At 39.6% G+C, this 24,167-nt stretch overlaps 1 protein-coding gene across 4 annotated transcripts in view; it reads left to right on the top strand.

The window, feature by feature from the left end:
- Positions 1-1,175: 1,175 nt before the first annotated feature.
- Positions 1,176-24,167, top strand: part of ITCH (itchy E3 ubiquitin protein ligase) — a 126,753-nt gene continuing 103,761 nt past the window's right edge. For 3 of the 4 annotated variants that reach the window (XR_009048337.1, XM_057701145.1, XM_057701143.1), the window contains exons 1-2: positions 1,176-1,256; positions 5,274-5,351. The gene's annotated coding sequence lies outside the window, so the exon portion shown is untranslated. The remainder of the gene's footprint in view (positions 1,257-5,273; positions 5,352-24,167) is intronic. The other variant, XM_057701144.1, reaches the window with a different exon arrangement.

The raw sequence follows: 24,167 nt of genomic DNA, 5'->3' as shown, positions 1-24,167 counted from the left end.
CACTGCACTAGACAATGTGAATGTGGTGGGGTTATAGGAATCTGTATCTTTAGCAAGCTCTCCTAAGGTACATTGCAGGAAACATTGACATGGAGGATTTAAAAGTACTTTGAAAAGTGTAAGTGACTTTCCAGATGGTAAAATACTATTTTCATTAGGAGGAAACATGCTAAACAATAATAACAAAGGTCACTAATTACTAAGCACTTAGTTGTGCCTCTGAGTCTACTTGCCCAGCCTATTAATTCTCACAAACAACCCATGAAGGAAGTTAAGAGGTTGGACTCTGAAACCAGACTGCCTGGGTTCTCATCCAGCTCGTGATTTGGTTTGTGCATCTATAAAGTGAAGTACTTCCTTCATAGATTTGTTGTGAGGATTAAAGAATCTTATTGATCAGGGGACTTCCCTGATGGTCCACTGGGTAAGACTCCGCGCTCCCAACGCGCGGCCCTGGGTTTCAGCGGTGGTCCCTCCCAAGGTGGGGGGAACCGGGTCGAGGATCTAGATGCTGCATGCCTGCCACAACGAAGATCCTGTGTGCGGCAATTAAGACCTGGCGCAGCCTAAGTAAATAAATAAATATTTTTTAAAAATCTTATGGATCAGCCCTTAGAACACCTGCCATGCTGGCACCACTTACGTGTAAGCTATTTTCATCACTCCTAAGTGCACCCTGTTAAAAGGTGGAGTTGAATCCAATCAAAATAACTCCCGAGTGTACTTTCTTAGGGATTAAGCTACAGTTCAGTGGTTCTCAAAATGTGATCTCCTACCAGTAGTACACCAGAGGGCTTGTCAGAAATGTAAATTATTAAAATTATTAGATCCTATCCCAGATCTGATGAATTAGAAACTCTGGGGGTGGGGCCCAGTAGTCTTAAGTTTTCACAAGCCCTTCAGGTGATTCTGATGCACAGTAGAGTTTTGGATCCGCAGCTACAGCCTTTACAGGTTCTGCTGTGTGACGAGGAGGGTTTTTAAAAAAGCCTAGAGGTACCGGGAGCAATCCAAGAGTCCCTCCCACCTGGCTGAGTGCAAACTCGGATTTAGCTGCGCTCACCAGCCTCCGCCAGCTCTTCGTGCCGGCTGCAGGCTAGTGCGCAAGGCCTTCTGGGGCTTGTAGTCCGGCTCGCTCCCGAGCTGGAGGCGCCTGCGCGTTGGCCGACGACTCGCTCTAGTAGCTGTGGTCCGGGATCGGGACCGGCTGCCATCTTAGTCCAGGGACTGAAGAGTCGCCGACGCCCCGAGTCCAGGTAAAAACCCGCGGGCGGACTGGAGGCAGTTCTGGGGAGAGGGGAGGTGCTGGATAAGCGTGTCCGAGGAGAACGAGGGGTGGAGGAGTGCGGCGCGTCAGCCGGGACCCTAGAGCAGCGGCTGCTTCCTCCCTCCTCAGAGCCGGTGCCCGTGGGGGGCGCGGGGAGCTCGGGCTAGTGGCAGGGGCTCGGCGGGAGTGGGTCGGCAGGACGCACTGAGCGGCCACGCTTGGGCTTAGGCGTCCGGAGCCCCTCGCCTCGCGGGCGCCAAGTTATGAGATGACTGGGCCGCAGCGGGCGCCCGCGGGGTCCGGCCTGGAGCCCCTCAGCCCCGCCCGGGGGCCACTCTCCCGCGGCCCGGCCTAGGCGCGGGGCCGGGCGGCAGCGGCCGGCGCGGGCGACGTGGCCCTGCGAGGGGCGGTGGCTGGGCCCACCTGCCACCCGCTGCCCTTCCCGAGAGTTTTCGGAGCCCCCACTCGCGAGAGGGGCCCAGTACAGCGGCTGCCTCTCTTCTCTCTTCCACTCCACTCCTCTCTCCATTGTCCCCCAGCGTGGTGGTCCCGGCCCCGGCGTCCTCCGCCGCGGACCCGTCGGCGCCTCGCGGCGCCGAGTTTTGCAGACGTGTAGATGTCACTGCCCTGCCTCCTGAGAGTACCTTTTTCTTTAGAGGAGAGAAGAAAAAAGTAGCCGTGATGAGGGCATTACTTAGAGGGGACTAAGTGGGGGACAAGTTTTCAGACTTAGCTCCGGGCCGGGACTCAGAGATAAACACAGGGTCTGTGTGCCCCAGGTAGACATTGGGCCTAAAGTTAGCGATGTGACCAGGTGAATTTGCAAACTACCTGAAATCCACGATTCTCCAGTAACGACTCAATTTTGTTGTCTTGGTTATATTCATATTTTAATCTTGTTAGATTTTCTGCCATTATTCTACAGCTTTCATTATACTTTTTTGGGAGTGAGGGGAGGGGAAGGAAGAGTGGGATTTTTCTTTGAAAATTACCAAGGCACTTGAGCCAGCCACCTATCATTGTACTTAGTTGAAGTCTCACATGTATTCCTAATGTAATTAGATCTTAAGGAAGTACTAAAGGCAGTGTATTTCCACCCTCAAAATGGGCTAAGGATTTGTTTCTCAGCCGAAATAAAGTTCTCATGGCAGCTCTGGTGAGAGCCTTCACTGTGTATTCATAGGTTTACTCAAGGTACAATTACTTCATTTTTAAGATTTAGAAATGAAGGTGGAACTTCACCTTTTTTGGACAGTGAATGTAAGTTTTTTGGGTGTGAGTCCAAAAGGAATTCCTTCATCTTCAGCATATGAGTCAAGTCAACAAGGATATGATATGAAATAAACAAGTGCAGAATACTTCTTAAGTGTATTCTAGAGTAAATTATTTCTACATTAGTTAAAGAAATATCTTTACACCTGTTGGAGGAGACAAATCAGTAGCCCCCCAGTTTATTTATTTATTTTATTGGCTGTGTTGGGTCCTTTTTGCTGTGTGCGGGCTTTCTTTAGTTGCAGTAAGTGGGAGCTACTCTGCTGTGGTGTGTGAGCTCCTCATTGCCCTGATTTCTCTTGTTGGCGGAGCACGGGCTCTAGGCGTGTGGGCTTCAGTAGTTGCAGCACATGGGCTCAGTAGTTGTGGCTCACGGGCCCTAAAATGCAGGCTCAATAGTTGTGGCGCACAGGCTAGTTGCTCCGCGACATGTGGGATCTTCCTGGAGCAGGGCTCGAACCCGTGTCCCCTGCATTGGCAGGCAGATTCTTAACCACTGCGCCACCTAGGAAGCCCTGTAGCCCCCAAATTTGACCATTAGAATAATTAGGGGAGCTTTTGAAAAGTAGAAATTTCAGGGCCTCATTCCTTGAGATAGATTTAATACATTTCCATTGGCCTTGATGATTAAAACTTGCCATTGAGACAAACAATAGTTTAGATAAGCCAAAAAGCTTTGAGACAGAAGAGGAAGTAACCAGTTGTGTCCGGGTTGACCTACGAAGGAGGAAGGATCTGCTCCTGGACCTAAGTTGGGTGTTAGGTGATGAGTAGGAGTGTGATTGCGATGGGGACAGGGCAAGACAGAGGAAACACCTTACTACTGTACATAAATGCAGAGGATTGTGGAAGAAAAAGGGAGCAGGGAGTGGGATGGGGAAGGAGAGCATTGTGGATGTGAGGCCAGAAAGGTGAAAGGCTCCTATATGAAAAGTTCTAAGTATAATGTGAGAAAACTTGTTTTATGTTGTTAGCAATAGATACAGATTTTTGAATCCGAAAGTGATATGAGTAGATGTTTGCTTTAGAAAGATTGCTCTGGTGATAAGAGAGAAAGGATGGTACAATGGCTGTTGCAGAGGTCTAGGTGAGAAGTGAAAGGCTTGACCTTGTAGAGAGGCTGTGGGGATGATCAAGGGATTGGTTTTAGTTCTTTACTAGTGCAATATTGTTGCCCTATTTTTATATGAGGATTTCTTTAGGGCCAGTCTGGGTAATAGGTTCCTTTTCTGTCAAAAGAACCCTTTAGCAAATCAGAATAATATTACCAGGTTATGTATGTTAATAGCATCAGAATGTATTGTTCATTAGCATCCTTGATCAGGTGCAATTTGTAGAATTGGGAGATTGAAATTTATGACTATCAATACTGTTGATTTAAGCTTGTTGGAAGTGTTTTTCTCCCACCCTCAGAAACTTGGTTTTAGAATTTTAGAGTTGGAAGAGGCTGTGGAGATTACCTACAGTCTGCAGTGGCAGATATATTTTGTTTTATGGGCCAACTTTCATTTGAAGTAGCTGCCAGAAGCCCTGTATTGAGAAGGATTTTGGTCATATGGTTTCTCTGGGAAAGTGAGTTATGATTGATTAGTGATGCCTCCTGTGGACACGAGTTATCTAGTGGATAGTATATGTGCCAGGTATATGCTATTCTTAGACTAATCCAACCTGTTAGTTTTCTGTTTGTTTAAAAACAAAACAAAACAGAATTAGTTAAGAATCAGAGCTAGAAGTGGAACCAAGTTTTGTAACTCTTAGCCTGTTCTCCAGCGTATCAAGATGAATGTGTGCTACTAAAGAGCTTTTGGTATTAGACCAAAAGAAGAAAGTATTTCTAGCCTGAGCCTCTTGATTGTTTAGTTAAGAGTTTAACAAGGAACTTTGGTGTAAAAGTGAGTTTTGTTGTGTTCATTCTGGCTTAAGAAATTTGTGTTAGTATTCTCATAGGAAATAGTCACCACCACCCCCCCCCCCCCCCCCAGCTTCCTTTCTTGTTCCTCACCCTTCTCTCTCTTTGGGTTTTGGGGATTGGTTTCCTTTATATGAGTTAAGGCAAAAGTATATAAACGTTGTTTTTTTTGTTTTTTCTCCTGTATTTATAGCACCTAGCCAAATTCTGGGCTCATAATAAGCACTCAGTAAAGGCATGTTGATTTTTGTGGCTGTAAATGATACTGGCTTTGAGTGAATATAAATTAGCAAGGGGAGTTGCAGAATTGGATTGCAGCATTCTCTGGTTGAGAGGTCAGTCCTCAGCTAAAAATGTCGGGTTGGAAACTAGCCTCACAACGAGAAGTAGTTAACCAGAAGCTGTTCCTTGCCTCTATCCTTTCAGTCTAGCAGTGTACTGTCCTTGGAGAACTGCTGCCAACTCAGCATTTTGCTTTTCGGAACTGACTATACTCAAAACCTTGGAGTACTTTTTCTTTTCTTATCCCTAGGAGCTTCCAAGTTGCAGGGATAGTCTTTACTGTGACCCCAGTAGGTAGAATATGTGTTTATATGGCCATCCTCGTTTAGCCATGTAGCCTTACTCAGGTGGGGGTCACCCCATACTTTGTGTGAGTCATTTTCTCCCCAACTCACCTTTTTAATCCTGCCTGCTCCATCAAAAATTATCTATCTCATGAAACTTTTTAAAGAACATTGTGCTGCCAGGCTCCCAAGGTCATTGCTGATCTGATGTGTTTAACCATAGGAATAATGTGTTAATGGACCCTCCTTCCTCTCTCAGGTAACATGCATTTAACAGTGGCCTTCTGGAGACACCACCTTAACTCAAAGAAGTGACTTCAGACAGTGAAAACTTCAGGTATGGTGGCATGCCTGTGAGAGAGATTGGAGGGCAGGAACGGTGCTGAGGGTGAGCCCTGGTCATGTTAACAGCTGTGGGGAGGTATGGGGAGACACCAGTGTTGATGCTGGCTACATCAGTTGGTTGAAGAAATAGACAATTTCCACATGGATTTGAAACCCAAAGCTGCCTCTGCAAGGATTAGCCTGTGAGCCACAGTGTACTCTTAATTTGGGTCCTCTGACTTTTCTGTTTTTCTAGCTTGCCTAGACATACACACACTTGTCCTACTTGTGCTGTTTTATAAACATTTATCTCTGTATACTTGTCCAGACATGTATATGGTTAAAAAGTGTAGGAATTAAAAAGAAGACAATATGGTTCAATGGAAAAAGAATAGAGGACTTGGAAAGGAAAGGTCTGGGTTCTGATTTGATTTTGCCACTGACAAACTGATTGTTGGCTAATTATTTAATCTTGACATGACTCAGTGTATATATCTGTAAAATAGATGTGTTGATTCCTACCTGCCTCCCTGGCATTGTTGTGAGGATCAAATATTGGGTTGGCCAAAAAGTTCATTCGTTTCCCCGTAAGATATTACAGGTAAACCAAAACGAACTTTTTGGCCCACCCAATAAAATAATACATATTAAATCTTCAGAAAAAAATGAATTCACAGCTTAAGGCATTATCTAGACTCACAAGGTGGGAGGAGTTGGCAAGGATATTGAAGAGGAAAACAGGACAAGACATTCATTTTAAAAGATCAGGAGTGAAAAAAGAGAAAAGAAAGACTACTGGTTAAGAAAAAGAGTAGAGCATAGGAAAAGTCAAGCATTAAGAGACTAGGGAGTGAATAAAGTAGAGCACATGAATTGGTTGGTGAGAAAGCTGAATAGGAAGAGAAGATCCCTTTCATTTGCCTAACCCTAACCTTGTGACTATTGTCATTACCACCTCTCTTCATGTAAGTATTTCATTCATACTTAGCTTCTTGTCTCCATTGTAAACATCTCAATAATAAAATGTTTATTATTCATTCAACTGTGTGACCCTTTTTGTTTAGTGTATATTTTTATTAACAAATTGCCTTATAAATGCTGAGAGACCAAGACTGTGACTTGCTTATTATGGCATCCCAGGTCATGGCTGTAATCAAATATGTGCTTAATCTGTTTTTGTTTTTTGTTTTTTACAATTATGGAGAGAAAAGGAGAAGGTGGGGTGCTTTGTGAGAGATACTAGGGAAGGGAAGTGGATAAGAGAGAAAGTAGATAAATAAGAGAGAAGAATTCTCAGAGGATAATGAAAGGAAGGACATGAAAATGAGAAAAATATGTAGAACAAAAGGGAAAAAGATAGTGTTATCTGCAGTTAATGGAACAAGGCAAATTTCATATCTTTAAATGGTGATGTAATACTTCACAAAAAGTTATGTACTGGGAAAGAACATTCTCCATACCAAATATCATTAAAATATTTCTAAAAGTATCCACTTTATCCTGAGCTCACAGAGTAGTTCTTTGTGGAAAGAAAACTGGGCCAACATTCAGGAGAGATGGGTTCTGGCCTTGGTATTGCTTCTTACTTAAATTCTGTGATATTGAGCAATTTGATTAAATTTCTCTGGACCGCATTACTTGTCTATTGTAAGTATGAACACAATGCTCTCTCCTTCTAGCTCTTTGATTATTCTGTGTGCTTCATATGCTGGCTCGCTAATTTTTCAGGGCTTTGTTGATATAGGACTGGTCTCAGAAATATCTTATAATAGGACTTCATAATATCCAGTGCTTTATAAATGAGAAGCCATTTTATTTGAAGTTCTACTTTATTTTTTTATTTTTTCTTGCCTGCACTGCGTAACTTGCAGGATCTTAGTTCCCTGACCAGGGATTGAACCCGTGCCCCCTGCAATGGAAGCACAGAGTCCTAACTACTGGACCACCAGAGAATTCCCTTAAGTTCTACTTTAAACATTGGTAGAGAGACTTGCAGGAAATCTAAGTATAGAAATGTTAAGTTTGTAATATTCCACAAGCATTTATTGAGTCCCTGTTACGCTAGGTCCCAAGGGGTACTCTGCCTCAAGGATTTTGTGTTTTCTGTCAGGAAAACAAACTTGTTCACCAGTAATTATTGTAAAAAGCAAGATGATAAATGCTATAGTGAAGATTTCGTTGCATTGCAATTTAAGATACTTGGATTTCTTGGTTCTTTTAATACAGTTGAATATGTGCTAACTGCTGCTTTTTGCTAGCCATTGCAGGAACTCGAGAAAGCAGCCCCTGCCCTCAAGAAAGTTACAATTTTTTTCACGTCTGCAAACTGTTTACCCTAATAGATATAACCTTCTACCCCAGGAAAGAGAGGGAGTTTTGTACTGTATCATCATTTTGTAGGTTTTTTTTGTTTTTGTTTTTTTAATTTTTAAAAAATTTAAATTTTTTAAAATTTATTTACTTTTATTTATGGGCTGTGTTGGGTCTTTGTTGCGCACGGGCTTTCTGTGGTTGTGGAGAGCGGGGACTACTCTTCATTGCAGTGCGCGGGCTTCTCATTGCAGTAGCGTCTCTTGTTGCAGAGCACTGGCTGTAGGCACGCAGGCTTCAGTAGTTGCAGAGGGTGGGCTCATCATTAGTTGTGGCTCACGGGCTCTAGAGTGCAAGCTCAGTAGTTGTGGCATAGGGGCTTTGTTGCTCCGAAGCATGTGGGATCTTCCGAGACCAGGGATGAAACCTGTGTCCCCTGCATTGGCAGGCAGATTCTTAACTACTGTGCTACCAGGGAAGTCCATTTTGTAGTTTTAAACTAAGAATTCATCTGCATATTGATCTTACCTTACTCTGGAAATAGTCTGATAACAAATATATATTATTTTATTGGATTCCTTAAACTTGATCAGTTACAGAAGAATTTTTCTTTTAAGACGAAGAAGAAAATCCAGAAATGCCGTCTGCATTTGGGTTAACTGTGGTTTGCTTCTTAGTCATTTGTGTGAAGAAAGAACAGGCTCTAAAATTTAGTCTTTTGATTCTTCGTTCCATGGAGTCAGTTCCGTTGGTCACAGAGGAAAGGATGATAGTCTAAAGGAATCATATTGTAGGAGTTAACAGTGTGTGTTGAAGTTAGATTGTCTGATTTTGAATTCTGGCTCTATCGTGTCCTGTCAGTATGACCTTGACCAAGTTGCTTAACTTCTTTGTTTTTATTTAAAAAAATTTTTTTTGGCCGCATTGGGTCTTTGTTGCTGCAGGCACGCTTTCTCTAGTCGTGGTGAGCAGGGGCTACTCTTCGTTGCGGTGTGTGGGCTTCTCATTGTGGTAGCTTCTCTTGTGGCTCACGGGCTTAGTTGCTCCGCGGCATGTGGGATCTTCCCTGCCCAGGGATTGAACCCGTGTTCCCTGCATTGGCAGGTGGATTCTCAACCACTGTACCACCAGGGAAGCCCTCACTTTTTTTTAAATTGAGGTGAAATTCATCATTTTAAAATATGTGTAATTCAGTGTTGGCTCACTGTTGATCTGGCAGGGGACAGAGGGGGGTGGTGTGTAGACAGAGTTTGGCCTGAACATCTTAACTTTTTTCTAAAGAGAAGCTGAAATTCCAGCTTTTGTGAGATTTTTTTTTTTTTTAATGTTGGCAACTTAATTTGTAAAAACACAGTGAGCCAAACAAATTACCACCATGGGCAGGATTTGTCTTGTGGGTTGCCATTCTGCAGCCTCTGATCTGGGGATTGACTTTTTGCAGCATAACCGATGTTCCCTGCCCTCTGGGAAGAAAGTCCTTACCCACATAGAGATTTTTAAAGTTTAAGTGATACCTTAGAGCAGTCTAGGGCTGAATGCTGGGTATACAGAATAATTAAGGCAAAGAGGAGGAGGGAAGTTATTTAAAACTGGGATTCAGAATGGGCAAAATAGTAGGAATGGACTTGAGATGGTGGAAGTGCAGTGAATTTAGATTAATCTGGAGAGGGTTTGTGTGGTCCTGGTAAGAAGAGAAAGTTTGGAAAAGTTGAGAGACCGGTGTAGGGGCAGAAAAAATTTCTCTTCTTCCCTTCTAGGTTCTTTGGCAGGTCTAATAATTGATATGACAGGTTAACAGGAGAAAAACAGATTTCCTAAATACAGTACAGGAGCCCCATAAAAGTGTGAGACCCAAAGGGCAGCCAGCTAATAGAGGCTTATAGAAACATCCTGAGCTAAGGAAAGGTGTACGAGGCTGGGGGTACAAAGGAAGAGGAGAGGAGATGTTTGGAAAATAAAGATTGCCCTGTTGTTATGTAGGTGAGTTTCTTAGGTAAAACGGTATCTCTGGTAATAGTTCTCTTGCTGGTGCAGGCCGCCTTTCCAGTGTAAATTTAGGCAGTTGTGGGGAGGTAAAGAGCTTTTCCTGAATCTGCTGAATTTTGATTGTTTTTAGCTCAAAATAATCCTTTTGCCAAAGTGGCATATTTTAGGGTGACAAATTCTGCTTCCCTTCACCAGCCTTCTTATTTTGGGATAACCTTAAGTCCTATAGACTGACATGATGAAGTGGTATTTTATGAAGATTCATTTGGTATTACTGAGGTCTATAGTATTTACTAGGGTTGCTAGGGTCTGGAGGCAGGGAGACCAGGCTAGGGAGGTGGTAGTGAGAGCGGAAAGTGGGAGACAAAAGCTTGTATTTGGGTCACCCTGTGACAGTGGGACCGTGCAGTAAAGAGAGCAGATTTTGAAAGCTTTCCTCATATTCATTCTTTTGTAAAAAACTGCTATATTTGAGGATAATGCTAAAGAGGCTCTCCCTCTTTTTTCATGTTGTGGACCTTCATTATTCTCAGCCCCAGCACTCTCTAATGATGGATCACGTACGTAGTCTTACGATTTCCCAGCTTCACAAGAAGAATAGAAAAGGAAAAATCAAAGTAGTTCAACTGCTTGTTACATTTCTACTTTCACATTCTTGGTCAGCTCAGTTAACTTCTGATGAGTTTCTGTAGACTTTAGTTTAAACACAAAATTTTTGTGTTTACCAAGGTTTGGAAACACTGACAAAAGGTTTTCTCATGGAAAAGATGTAGAATTTTGTTGCAGAAACTTGACACAGTGATTAATTTATGATTCAGAATGTTTAAAGAAACTGATAAATATAGAAAGGTGGAATGTGTTTATTTTGTATAACCAGAGAAAGTGATTTTTAGGATTTAATTTTCACCAGGCCTTTTGTTCTGTTTATACTTTCTCATGAAAATTTTCTTGACATGCCAGGAAAGTTAATTACTTATTCTTCACTAAAATGCAAAATGTAGTTATTGTAAGTAGTCTTTTTAGTAAGTAAGTTGAATAGTGTGTTAGATATAGCCTGAGTATTCAGAATATTTGAGAGACATTTCCCTCATCAACGAATAAGAATACTGAACTAAGCCTCTGAAAAGTAGGCAAAGTTGCCGCCATCATAGAGGTGCAGCAATAGCATCAAGTTGAGGTAAATCTAAGTGTCATTTAATAGAAAAGGGATTTGTTTTTTATTTTTTTAACTTTTGAAGCATGGCCTAACCTAGATTTTGGAGTTCATTTGTTCTGAAAATTAAAAGGGATTTTTAGGTGATTCATTTGATTATAGGTCTGCTTTGGAAGGAAAAGAAGGTGGAAGAGGGATTAGCTGCATTTGCTTCTGTGGAAAGCTAGTAGTCAAAGGGAAATCCTAGATTATCTTTTTTTCCCTTGAATTTCTGGAAGGAAAGAATTACTATAGATCTTAATTAAAAACTGTATTATGTATGTATTGAAATGTGCAGAACCTAGATACTACTGCTTTTCATTGTCCAGAATATTGCTGACATTGATCTACAGTCCCTTTGTCTTTCTCCCTTTATCTTTGCCCTTCAGGGTTAAATAAACTTTTTCCCTTTATTTATCTTGTTGCAGTTTGGGGAGAGTATGGAGATACAGCACATATGTTCAGTCTGCCCTGTTTGTTGATTTTACTATATAAATTGATGTTTTCATTTCTAAGGGGCAAAGAAAATGATGAACTTATCTGTCCTGATTATTTTTTGTTTGTCATTGTGGCAAAATGTATATAACATAAAATTTACAAATGTAACCGTTTTAAGTGTTCAGTTCGGGGACATTAAATGTATTCACATTGCTGTACATCTGTTAACCACTATGCATCTCCAGAATTTCATCATTCCAGACTGAAACTCTGTACCTATTATTAAACAATAATGCTAGTCCCATCTAGTCCCTGGTAACCACTGTGCTAATTTTTATCTCTATATAGAATTTGACTGTTCTAGGTACCTCATGTAAGTAGAATCATACGATGTTTGTCCTTTGTGTCTGGCGTATTTAACTTAGTGTAATGTCTTCAGAGTTCATGTTGTAGCATGTTTCAGAATTTTATTCCTTTTTAAAAGCTGAATAATATTCCATTTTATGTGTATATCACATTTTGTTTATCAGTTCATCTATTGATGGACATTTGGGTTACCTTTTGGCTATTGTGAATAATGATGCTATGAATGTGGCTGTATAAATATCTGTTCGAGTCCCTCCTTTCAGTTCTTTTAGGTATATTCCCAGAAGTGGAATTGGTAGATAAGTAGTAATTCCATGGATTTTTGTTGTTTTTAAATTTATTTTTTTATTGAAATATAGTTGATTTACAATGTTAGTTTCTGCTGTACAGCAAAGTGACTCAGTTATGCATATATATACATTCTTTTTTGTGTTCTTTTCCATTATAGTTTATCCCAGGATATTGAATATAGTTCCCTGTGTTATATAGTAGGACCTTATTGTTAGTAATTCCATGTTACTTTTTTTAGGATCCATCATAGTGTTTTCCACAGCAGCTATACCATTTTACATTCCCACCAGCAGTTCACAAGAGCTCCAATTTTCTGCACCCATGCCAACTTTTCATTTCTCTTTCTTTCTTTCTTTTTTTAATAAAGAATAGTCATTCTAATGGGAGAAGTGGTATCTCGTGGTTTTGATTTTCATTTCCTTAGTGATTAGTGATATTGAGTGTGTCTTTTCATGTGCTATTTGTATCTTTTTTGCAGAAATGTCTATTCAGTTCCTTTGCTCATTTTTTAATCGGGTTGTTTGGGTTTTTTGGTGTCTTAATTATCTTGTAGGCTGTAGCCTGCATCTTCTGGGTCTCGTACTTTTCCTCTTTCTTTCCTATTGACAAAGCACCTAGAACCATTCTCTAATATATAGACCCTCAGTAAATGAGTGTTTGATAAAATGTTAAAAGTAGCACTTTCTGGAAAGGTGAAGGTTCATTGGGGCAGGACCTTCATTATATTATTCTCTAGTTTGGGAATTCTTTGTTCTCTTTTAACCATTTACTTGGTGGGGTAAACATTTATAAAGGATTAAGCTTTAGGCAAAGAAGTCTCTGTGTCATCTAAATTTTATTTTGGGGAAGGAAAATATGGGATCTTATTAAAAGAAATTTGACTCTTAGGGGACTTGGTGTTACTGCTTGCCTAAGAAAATATGAATCAGCCTGAAATATCCAGACAAGAGTTTTACCTTTTGTAATTCTGAAGGGAAAAAGTCTGCTTTAATCATTTCCGTGATTGCTTGATCTTGTGAGATGATTATTTAGGGTTTCTTGTTTGGAGACTGTGCTCTTTGTTAGGGTTTTTTGTTGTTGTTGTTGTTCAAGAAGGATTTAGGAGTAGTCCTAAACTCAATATATATTTTAATAATTTTGCAAAGGACCAAACTGCATAAGTTCAAGTACAGCAATAAGTTGTTGTTGTTGTTTTTTCCTTTTGTTTCCCTGTTTTTTGTTTGTTTTTTATTTTTGGCTCATTTATGGAACTGTGGTTTTAAATCATGGAATTAACATTGAGCAAGGCTAGAGATCTTAGTTTTTGGCTGCATCTTCTGTTCTGACCTTGGACAATCCATTTTGGCTGGGTTGTTTGTCTTATTATCAAGTTCTTTGTGAATTCTGGATGTAAGTCCTTTATCAGATATGTATTTTACAAATATATTCTCCCAGCCTTTTGCTTGTCTTTTCATTTTCTTCATAGTATCTTTTGAAGAGTAGAAGTTCCTAATTTTAATGAGGCTTAATTTCTCAACTTTTTCTTTTATGGATGGTACTTTTGGTGTCATAGCTAAGAAATCTTTGCTTAATTGGGCAATCCATTTAACTTTCCTGGATTTCCGTATGTTAATCTGTGAGAATAAGATGTGTGTGGTATTGTGCCTTCTTTGAAATGATATTTTTATTCAGTTCCTTTGGGACTCATAGTAGAAGAGGTAGTCTTGGAATAGAATATACTAAGGTGAAAATCTCCAGACCCAAATTGTAATGTAGAATTGGCTCTGTTTTTATAATCCTATTTGTTTCCTAATGGGTAAGTGTTAATTTGTTATTCTTCCCTCCCACCCAGTATTTAGGGCTCTTGGAAGTAAATGATCCTCTCTCTAATGTTTTTTCTGGGCTTTTAATACAGTGTTTAAAATGGTACTTTTTTAGTTCTTTTAACATAAATGCATGAATTTGTTTATAAAGTATACATAGACAGTACTTATTAGCTCATTAGTATTGACATCTGGTTTACTGGATAGTTCTTAAATAATGTGTGAAAATGATCTGAGAAAGGTTTGCTGGGAGGATAGGGATGGTGGCTATCCAGGATCTTATTTTGAGGAGAATTCATGGGTTTTAAGAGATAGTCAGAGGGGCTCCCCTGGTGGCGCCAGTGGATAAGACTCTGCGCTTCCAGTGCAGCGGACCCGGATTCTATCCCTGATCAGGGAACTAGATCCCACATGCATGCTTCAACTAAGAGTTAGCCTGCCACAACTAAGGAGTCCACAAGCCGCAACTAAGGAGCCCATCTGCTACAACTAAGACCTGGTGCAACCAAATAAATAAATAAGATAGAAACAAGTTTCTTGGAAGCCAGGGAATTCAACTTTATATTTAATTGGGTTGTATAATTTCACACAAGCATTGGTTGCAAAAGAGAGCAATATTTATAGTAGTGCAACAGTAGTTATATTTATTGTGGCATGTCAAATCCTTTAAACTGTAGCAGTAAATAGTCAAGGCCAGGACACAGCTTGTAATAGTAGTTAATATTAAAATGTTTGTCAGAAAGCTGTTTGGGAGAACTGGGAGAAAATTGCCTTCTGCAGTACTGGGTACAGTGTTCAACCTGCAAATGAATGGTAAAAGTTCCAATTCTGGCGCCAGTTTCTTTAAACTCTTTTGTACCGTTGAACCTTGAAAGTTGTAATTTCCTGTGTTTCTCCTTGAATAAGATAATTGTCTTTTTATATATATGCTTTAGAATCCACACTGGATTCCCGTTTGGCTGGAAAATGGGAAAGAACTTTCAATGATCTGAGATCATTACATGATGTTCAGAGCCAAGGTATCACTGTTGTGGGGGATAGGGGATGGTCCACATCCTACTTCCCTATTAAGGTAACTTTCTCCAGTAAATAAGAAAGCAGTTTTTCCCCATCATGAGTGGATTTGAGTTCATTTTCTCTCCTTTTGTTGAGAAATTAAGTTATGGAAATGAGTATTTACTTACTACCCCAACCCAAAGAACTCTTAGTCCCTCTGACAATACCTTTGTCAATCCGTACACCAGATTTAGCTCCTTTGCTATCATTAGTCAAGAATGGGATCTAAACATTGCTCCTTAGTCTCTGCTGCTGTGGCCCCAGTGAGCAGGAGTTAGTTTTCAACCCAGCTGGGTAGTGTGGCTACTGGTTGCATACATAAGAACCATTACCAACTCCTATATTTCCATTTCCAACTGGATTGAGGCTGGAGTCCATTCTTAATAAATTATTTATTTATTTATTTATTTATTTGGCTGTACCAGGTCTTAGTTGCGGCATGCAGGATCTTTGTTGCCGCATGCAGGAATCTTCGTGGCGACATGCGGGATCTTTAGTTGTGGCACGCAGGATCTAGTTCCCTGACCAGAAATCAAACCCTGGCCCCCTGCATTGGGAGCACAGAGTCTTAACCACTGGACCACCAGGGAAGTCCCTGGAGTCCATTCTTCACAGTAGTGAATGAAGACAGATTTTTCAGAACAGGTCCTTTGAAACATAACTCTTTTGAGTAGGGATTTGGAAATTTGGCTGAGTGGCCCTATCCATGGGGCCACAGTATTCACAGTTATAGTATATGCTTCAGTATTTTAGTAAGGGTGAGAGTTTGACTTCATTTGGTTTTAGTTCTCTGAATAGCACTGTGTACTTTAGCTTATAGGCCTGTATGAAGTTATTGAAGGGTTTTCTGGGTCACAATAGTTGTGGCCTCTGAAAATAACTGATTATGTTGGATATGTTATTCCTGAAAATAAACCAGGGAAATTTCATAATATCCTGGTTATTTAATAATTTATCTATAAATAGGATATGTATTTTAAAATAAGGCTAGAAATGTAATTTGTTGCTTATCTTATGGGCGAAGATGTTACTGAAATAAGCTTGTGAAATGTAACATTTTTCTTTCCACTGCCTTTCAGGAAGATGTTAAGGTTAGTTTTTATTGCTGGCAGTGTTTTAGCACCTTCTTTTTACCGTTAGACATTCTGTCACATTTTTCTGGTGTGATAGTAAACATTACTCAAAATGATATAAAAGTGTTAAGAATTGGCCGTATTTTAAGTTTCTTTGTAACTGACAGACTAATAAGTAATAGACTAATATTGTACTAGATTTTAGATTCAAACTGATATCTTCGTTGGTTCAAGTCACAGTGGTTTAGTAGGTGAAGGTACAGGCTCTACACCACTGTATTTGATTGTGAAAGCTTTTTAAAAAATCATGTAAAAAGTCAGTTTTCCATAGGAAATTCATGCAGAGGCATCTGTCTCCATCTCTGTATGAATTTTAAAGCTGTAGATGGAGGCAAAGTTGAAATTGGCTTTAGAAATTGAGTTTTAGGAGGAGCTAGAGTAGGTGAAACAAGAATAGATTATAAAATGAAAGGGACATTAAAAAGATAGGTTAAACTAGCAGTGAGATATAGAGATAGAAAAGAGATAGTAGAAAGGAAGAATGGGTCCTGGAGAGATCTCCCCAAGATATATAGGAGATCTAATGTGAATTTTTTTTTCTTTTTGTTGTAGAAACTAGATTGAGCACTTTTTTTCATTCACATTAGGAATACTCGTTTTTTGTAGACAGGTTTGTTGAGATGTAACTTACACATAATAAAATTCATGCTTTTTAGGTATACAAGTCTCTGAATTTTGACAAACTCTTGAAATCGTTACTTGTGCTCTTTTGTAGTTATTCATCTCTCCCCATCCCCATTCCTTAGCACTGATGTGATTTCTGTCTGAATAGTTTTTGCCTTTTCCAGAATGTCCTGTAAATAGAATCATAGGGTATGTTAGTTTCGTAGGACTGCTGTAACAAATTACCACAAATTGGGCAGTTTAAAACAACACAACTTTATTTTTTCACATTTTAGGAGTTTAAAAGACCAAAATAAGGTGTCACTGGGGTTGGAACTTCTCAGAGGGAGAGTCTGTTCTATGCTTCTGATGGTTGCTGGCCTTCCTTGTCTTGTGTATACATCTCTCCAATCTCTGTCTCCATCTTTACCTTGATTCAGTATAACTTCATCTTAACTTGATTACATTTACAAAGATCCTATAAGACCAAGTAAAGTCAAATTCTGGGTTCCAGGTGGACATAAATTTTGGGGGAGACACTATTCAACACAGTGCCTTAAAAATTGTTTTTTTTTTTTACTCTTAAAAAATTTTTTTGGATATCTTTTTTTAAAAAGAATTTTATTAACATATAATTGACATAGAATAAACTGCATATATTTAAAATGTACACTGTGATTTTTTTTTTCTTGTTAGTAATTTATATATGGCAATTCCAATCTCTTAATTCATCCCACCCCAGCCCCCCCTGCTTTCCCCCCTCGGTGTCCATATGTTTGTTCTCTACATCTGTGTCTCTATTTCTGCCTTGCAAATGGGTTGATATGTACCATTTTTCTAGATTCCACACATATGCATTAATATACAATATTTGTTTTTCTGATTTACTTCACTCTGTATGACAGTCTCTAGGTCCAACCAGGTCTCTACAGATGACCCAGTTTTGTTCCTTTTTATGGCTGAGTAATACTCCCTTGTATATATGTACCACATCTTCTTTATCCACTTGTCTGTTGATGGACATTTAGGTTGCTTCCATGACCTGGCTATTATAAATAGTGCTGCCATGAACATTGGAGTGCATGTGTCTTTTTAAATTATGGTTTTCTCTGGGTATATGCCTGGTAGTGGGATTGCTGGGTCATACGGTAATTAATTTTTAGTTTTTTAAGAAACCTTCATACTGTTGTTTGCTTTTTTGATATTGAGCTGCATGAACTGTTTATATATTTTGGAGATTAGTCCTTTGTCTGTTGATTCATTTGCAAATATTTTCTCCCACTCTGAGGTTTGTCTTTTCATCTTGTTTATAGTTTCCTTTGCTGGGCAAAAGCTTTTAAGTTTCATGAGGTCCCACTTGTTTATTTTTGTTTTTATTTCCATTACTCTAGGAGGTGGGTCAAAAAAAGATCTTGCTGTGATTTATGTCAAAGAGTGTCCTTCCTATGTTTTCCTCTAGGAGTTTTATAGTGTCTGGCCTTACATTTAAGTCTTTAATCCATATTGAGCTTATTTTTGTGTCTGGTGTTAGGGAGTGTTCTAATTTCATTCTTTTACATACAGCCGTTCAGTTTTCCCAGCACCACTTATTGAAGAAGCTGTCTTTTCTCCATTGTATATCCTTGCCTCCTTTGTCATAGATTAGTTGACCATAGGTACATGGGTTTATCTCTGGGCTTCCTATCCTGTTCCATTGATTTATATTTCTTTTTTTGTGCCAGTACCATATTGTCTTGATTACTGTAGTTTTGTAGTATAGTCAGAAGTCAGGGAGTCTGATTCCTCCAGCTCCGTTTTTTTGTTTTGTTTTTTTTCCTCCTCAAGATTGCTTTGACTATTTGGGGTCTTTTGTGTCTCCATACAAATTTTAGGATTTTTTGTTCTAGTTCTGTAAAAAATGCCATTGTTAATTTGATGGGGATTGCATTTGAATCTATAGATTGCTTTGGGTAGTATAGTCATTTTCACAATATTGATTCTTCCAGTCCAAGAACATGGTGTATCTGTCCATCTGTGTCATCTTTGATTTCTTTCATCAGTGTCCTGTAGATTTCTGCATACAGGTCTTTTATCTCATTAGTTAGGTTTATTCCTAGTATTTTATTCTTTTTGTTGCAGTGGTGAGTGGGGTTGTTTCCTTAATTTCTCCTTCTGATCTTTCATTGTTAGTGTATAGAAATGCAAGAGATTTCTCTGTGTTAATTTGGTATCCTGCAACTTTATCAAATTCATTCATTAGCTCTAGTAGTTTTCTGGTGGCTTCTTTAGGAGGTAGGATTGTATTGTTATAAACTTCTCTCTTAGAACTGCTTTTGCTGCATCCCATAGGTTTTGGATCATGATGTTTTCACTGTCATTTGTCTCCAGGTATTTTTTGATTTCCTCTTTTATTTCTTCAGGAATCTCTTGGTTATTTAGTAGCATATTGTTTAGCCTCCATGTGTTTGTGTTTTTTACAGTTTATTTTTCCTGTAATTGATTTCTAATCTCATAGTGTTGTGGTTGCAAAAGATGCTTGATACCATTTCAGTTTTCTTAAATTTACTTGGGCTTGATTTGTGACCCCAGGATGTGATCTATCCTGGAGAATGTTCTGTGTGCACTTGAGAAGAAAGTGTAATCTGCTGTTTTTAGATGGAATGTCCTATAAATATCAATTAAATCTGTGTGGTTTATTGTGTCATTTAAAGGTTGTGTTTCCTTATTAATTTTCTGTCTGGATGATCTGTCTATTGGTATAAGTGAGGTGTTAAAGTCCCCCACTATTATTGTGTTACTGTCGATTTCCTGTTTTATAGTTGTTAGCATTTGCCTTATGTATTGAGGTGCTCCTGTGTTGGGTGCATATATATTTACAATTGTTATATCTTCTTGGATGGAGCCCTTGATCATTATATAGTGTCCTTCCTTGTCTCTTGCAACATTCTTTAATTTAAAGTCTATTTTATCTGATATGAGTATCACTACTCCAGCTTTGTTTTGATTTCCATTTGCATGGAATATCTTTTTCCATCCCCTCACTTTCAGTCTGTATGTGTCCCTAGGTCTGAAGTGGGTCTCTTGTAGACAGCATATATACGTCTTGTTTTTGTATGCATTCAGCCAGTCTGGTGTGTCTTTTGGTTGGAGCATTTAATCCATTTACATTCAAGGTAATTATCAATATGTATGTTCCTGTTACCATTTTCCTCATTGTTTTGGGTTTGTTTTTGTAGGTCCTTTTCTTCTCTTGTGTTTCCCGCTTAGAGAAGTTCCTTTAGCATTTGTTGTAGGGCTGGTTTGGTGGTGCTGAATTCTCTTAGCTTTTGCTTGTCTGTGAAGCTTTTGATTTCTCTGTCAAATCTGAATGAGATCCTTGCTGGGTAGAGTATTCTTGGTTGTAGGTTCTTCCCTTTCATCCCTTTAAATATATCATGCCACTCCCTTCTGGCTTGCAGAGTTTCTGCTGAGAAATCAGCTGTTAACCTTATGGGAGTTCCGTTGTATGTTATTTGTCGTTTTTCCCTTGTTGCTTTTAATAATTTTTCTTTGTCTTTAATTTTTGTCAATTTGATTACTGTGTGTCTTTGCATGTTTCTTCTTGGGTTTATCCTGCCTGGGACTCTGTGCTTCCTGGACTTGGGTGCTATTTCCCTCCTCATGTTAGGGAAGTTTTCAACTATAATCTCTTCAAATATTTTCTCAGGTCCTTTTTCTTTCTCTTCTCCTTCTGGAACCCCTATACTGTGAATATTGGTGCATTTAATGTTGTCCCAGAGGTCTCTTAGCCTTCATTTCTTTTCATTCTTTTTCTTTATTGTGTTATGTGGCAGTGATTTCCACCATTTTCTTTTCCAGGTCACTTATCCATCCTTCTGCCTCAGTTATTCTGCTGTTGATTCCTTCTAACATATTTTTCATTTCAGTTATTGTATTGTTCATCTCTGTTTGTTCTTTAATTCTTCTAGGTCTTTGTTAAACATTTCTTACATCTTCATTCTTCTTCTAAGATCCTGAGTCTTCACCATCATTATTCTGAATTCTTTTTCTGAAAGGGTCCCTTATCTCCTCTTCATTTAGTTGTTTTTCTGGAATTTTATCTTGTTCCTTCGTCTGGTAGAAAGTCCTCTGCCTTTTCATTTTGTCTGTCTTTCTGTGGCTGTGGTTTTTGTGTTGCAGGCTGTGGAATTATAGTTCTTCTTGCTACTGCTGTCTGCCCTCTGGTGGAGGAGGCTATTTAAGAGACTTGTGCAGGCTTTCTGGGACTGGAGGGACTGGTGGTGGGTAGAGCTGGGTGTTGCTCTGGTGGGGAGAGCTCAGTAAAACTTTAATCTGTTTGTCTGCTAATGGATGGGGCTGAGTTCCCTCCCTGTTGATTGTTTGGCCTGAGGTGACCCAGCATTGGAGCTTACAGGCTCTTTGGCAGGGGCCAGTGGCGGACTCTGGGAGGGATCATGCCAATGAGTACCTCCCAGAACTTCTGCTGCCAGTGTCCTTGTCCCTGCAGTGAGCCACAGCTGCCCCCTGCCTCTGCAGGAGACCCTCCAACACTAGCAGGTAAGTCTAGTTTATCTCCTATACGGTCACTGCTCCTTCCCTCTGGGTCCTGGTGTGTACACACTACTTTGTGTGTGCCCTCCAAGAGTGGAGTCTCTGTTTCCCTAGTCCTGTTGAAGTCCTGCAGTCAAGTCTCACTGGTCTTCAAAGTCTGATTCTCTGGGGATTCCTCCTCCTGTTGCTGGCCCCCCCCCCCCCCCCCCCCCCCCAGGTTGGGAAGCCTGACATGGGGCTTGGAACCCTCACTCCAGTGGGTGGACTTCTGTGGTATAATTGTTCTCCAGTTTGTGAGTCGCCCACCCAGTGGTTATGGGATTTGATTTTATCACAGTTGTGCCCCTCCTACCATCTCATTGCAGCTTCTCCTTTGTCTTTGGATGTGGGATCTCTTTTTTTGGTGAGTTTGTGTCTTCCTGTCTAGTTGTGATTCTGGTGCTCTTGCAAGAGGGAGTGAGCACATGTCCTTCTACTCCACCATCTTGAACCAATCTATCTTTTAAAATTTTTAATTAATGTTTTAAATGTTTTAAAAATTCATCATACAGTAAGATTGGCTTCTTTTGGGTGTATGGTTGTATGAATTTTAACACATTTATTGATTCTTGTAACTAATACCATAATCAGGATACAGAACAATTTCATCACACCAAAAATCTTCCTTGTGCTGTATTTTTGTAGTTGTACCCACCTTCAGTTCTTAACCTCTGGCAGCCAGAAATTTGTTCTCTATTCCTTTAGTTTTGTCCTTTGGAGACTGTCAGGTAAATGGAATAGTATGTATGTAAACTTTTTGAAACTGGGTTCCACTCCGTGTGATGCCTTTGAAATTCCTTCAAGTTGTTGCATTTTTTTAAAAAAATTTATTGCTGAGTAGTATTCCAGTGTATGAGTGTACCACAGTTTATCGATATACCTATTGAGGGAGATTGGATTGTTTCACATATTTTGCAGTTGTGAATAGAGTTGCTATAAACATTCTTGTACAGATTTTATATGGATGTATTTTTTTTCTTGTTTGTTTTTTGGCTGCTTTGGGTCTTTGTTGCTGCATGTGGGTTTTCTCTAGTTGTGGCGAGTGGGAGCCACTCTTCATTGTGTTGCATGGGCTTCTTATCGTGGTAGCATCTATTGTTGCGGAGTATGGGGCTGTAGGTGCCTGGGCACATAGAACCAGTAGTTGTGGCATGCGGGCTCTAGAGCACAGGCTCAGTAGTTGTGTCACACTGGCTTAGTTGCTCTGTGGCAAGTGGAATGTTCCCAGACCAGGGATCAAACCTGTGTCCCTGGCATTGGCAGACAGATTCTTAACCATTGCAACACCAGGGAAGTCCCTGGACATATGTTTTTATTTCTCTGGGCATGGTTTCTCAGTCTTGGTACTGTGACATGTTGGTCTGGATAATTCTTTGTTGTGGAGGGGCCAGCTTTCACATTGTAGGGCGTTTAGTAACATCCCTGGCTTCTGCCCATAGATGACAGTAGCACCCACCTCCACAATTGTTTAAAAAAAAAAATGTCCAGAGGACAAGATAGCCTCTGATTGAGAACCCCTGCTCTGAGGTAAATATCTCAGAATGGGATTGTTGGGGCATGTGGTAAATGTGTCGAATTTAATTAAAAATGGGCAAAATGTTGTCTAGATTGAATGTACCATTTTGCATTTCAACCAGCAGTACATGAGGATGCTTTGCATCCTTCCCAGCCCTTGATATTGTCAGTATTTTCTTGTTTGTTATTCTAATCTGAGTGTCATGGTATCTCATTGTGATAGGGTACTCTTCTTTTAATCAGTTCTTTATTTTGAAAAAATCAAATCTGTAGAAAAATTGAAAAAAATAGTATAGTGAATACCTGTGAACACCTTGCTTATATTGACCTCTTGCCACATTTATTTTTTCTCTGAATGTACTTTTAATTTTGCTGAACCATGAGAAACTCATTTGCAGCCATCATGATATTTCACCCCTAAACACTTTTACATTACTTCTTCCCAAGAAAAAAGGGTGTTTTCCTATATAACCACAATAGTAGGTGTTAGTACTTCTAAGAAAATTAAAGAGTTCCATAGTGTCATCTGTTTATCTTAATGAAATTTGTCTTTTCATTGATTTCCTTTTTTGTAGGTACATTATAAGAACTCTTTTGCTAACCAATGCCATATTGATTTTATGCTATATATTCCTCTAGAAATGTAATAACTTGGATTCTTACATTTAGGTCAGCCATCAATTTTGGTTTATCTTTTGTGCATGGTGTGAGTTAAGAGTCAGTGTTTGTGTTTTTGTTTTTTTTTTTTTTAATTCCCAGATACGTTACATTTTTTTCAAATAGTGATTATTTTATTTTATGATTTATCTTTTTAAAATTTATTTTTGGCTGCATTGGGTCTTTGTTGCTGTACTTGGGCTTTCTCTAGTTGTGGTGAGTAGGGACTACTGTTCATTGTAGTGTGCAGGCTTCTCATTGTGGTGGCTTCTATCGTATAGCACGGGCTCTAGGTGCTTGGGCTTCAGTAGTTGCAGCACGTGGGCTCAGTAGTTGTGGTACATGGGCCCTAGAGGGCGCAGGCTCAGTAGCTGTGGCTCACAGGCTTAGTTGCTCCATGGCATGTGGAATATTCCTGGACCAGGGCTTGAACCCACATCCCCTGCATTGGCAGGAGATTCTTAACCACTATGCCACCAGGGAAGTCTTCCATAATGTCATCTAATATTCATATTCAGATTTCCCCACTTGTCACCAAGTCTTTTGTGTTTTTGTCCCCAGGTATAGAATTCAATCAAGGTTCACACATTTTGTTCTTTTGTCTCTTTAGTGTCTTTTCTTTTTTTTTTTTTCTTTTTCCTTTTTTCTTTTTTTTGTTTTGTTTTTGCCGTGCAGCTTGCAGGATCTTAGTTCCTCGACCAGAGATTGAACCTGGGCCCTGGCAGTGAAAGTGCCAAGTCCTAACTACTGGACTGCCAGGGAATTCCCTTGTCATTTTAGTTTTTAATGTTAATTTTTTAAGAGTCCAGGCCAGGTGACTGGTAGAGTGACATGTATTTTGGATATAATTATTTCCTCATTATCAGATTCAGGTCATACATTTTGGGGGCAATAATAGTAATCTAGGTGAT

The sequence above is a fragment of the Hippopotamus amphibius genome, chromosome 12 (genome assembly GCF_030028045.1).
Source record: "Hippopotamus amphibius kiboko isolate mHipAmp2 chromosome 12, mHipAmp2.hap2, whole genome shotgun sequence".
Lineage (NCBI taxonomy): Eukaryota > Metazoa > Chordata > Mammalia > Artiodactyla > Hippopotamidae > Hippopotamus > Hippopotamus amphibius.
The sequence above is the reverse complement of the archived record's forward strand: the minus strand, read 5'-3'. Positions and strand labels throughout refer to the sequence as shown.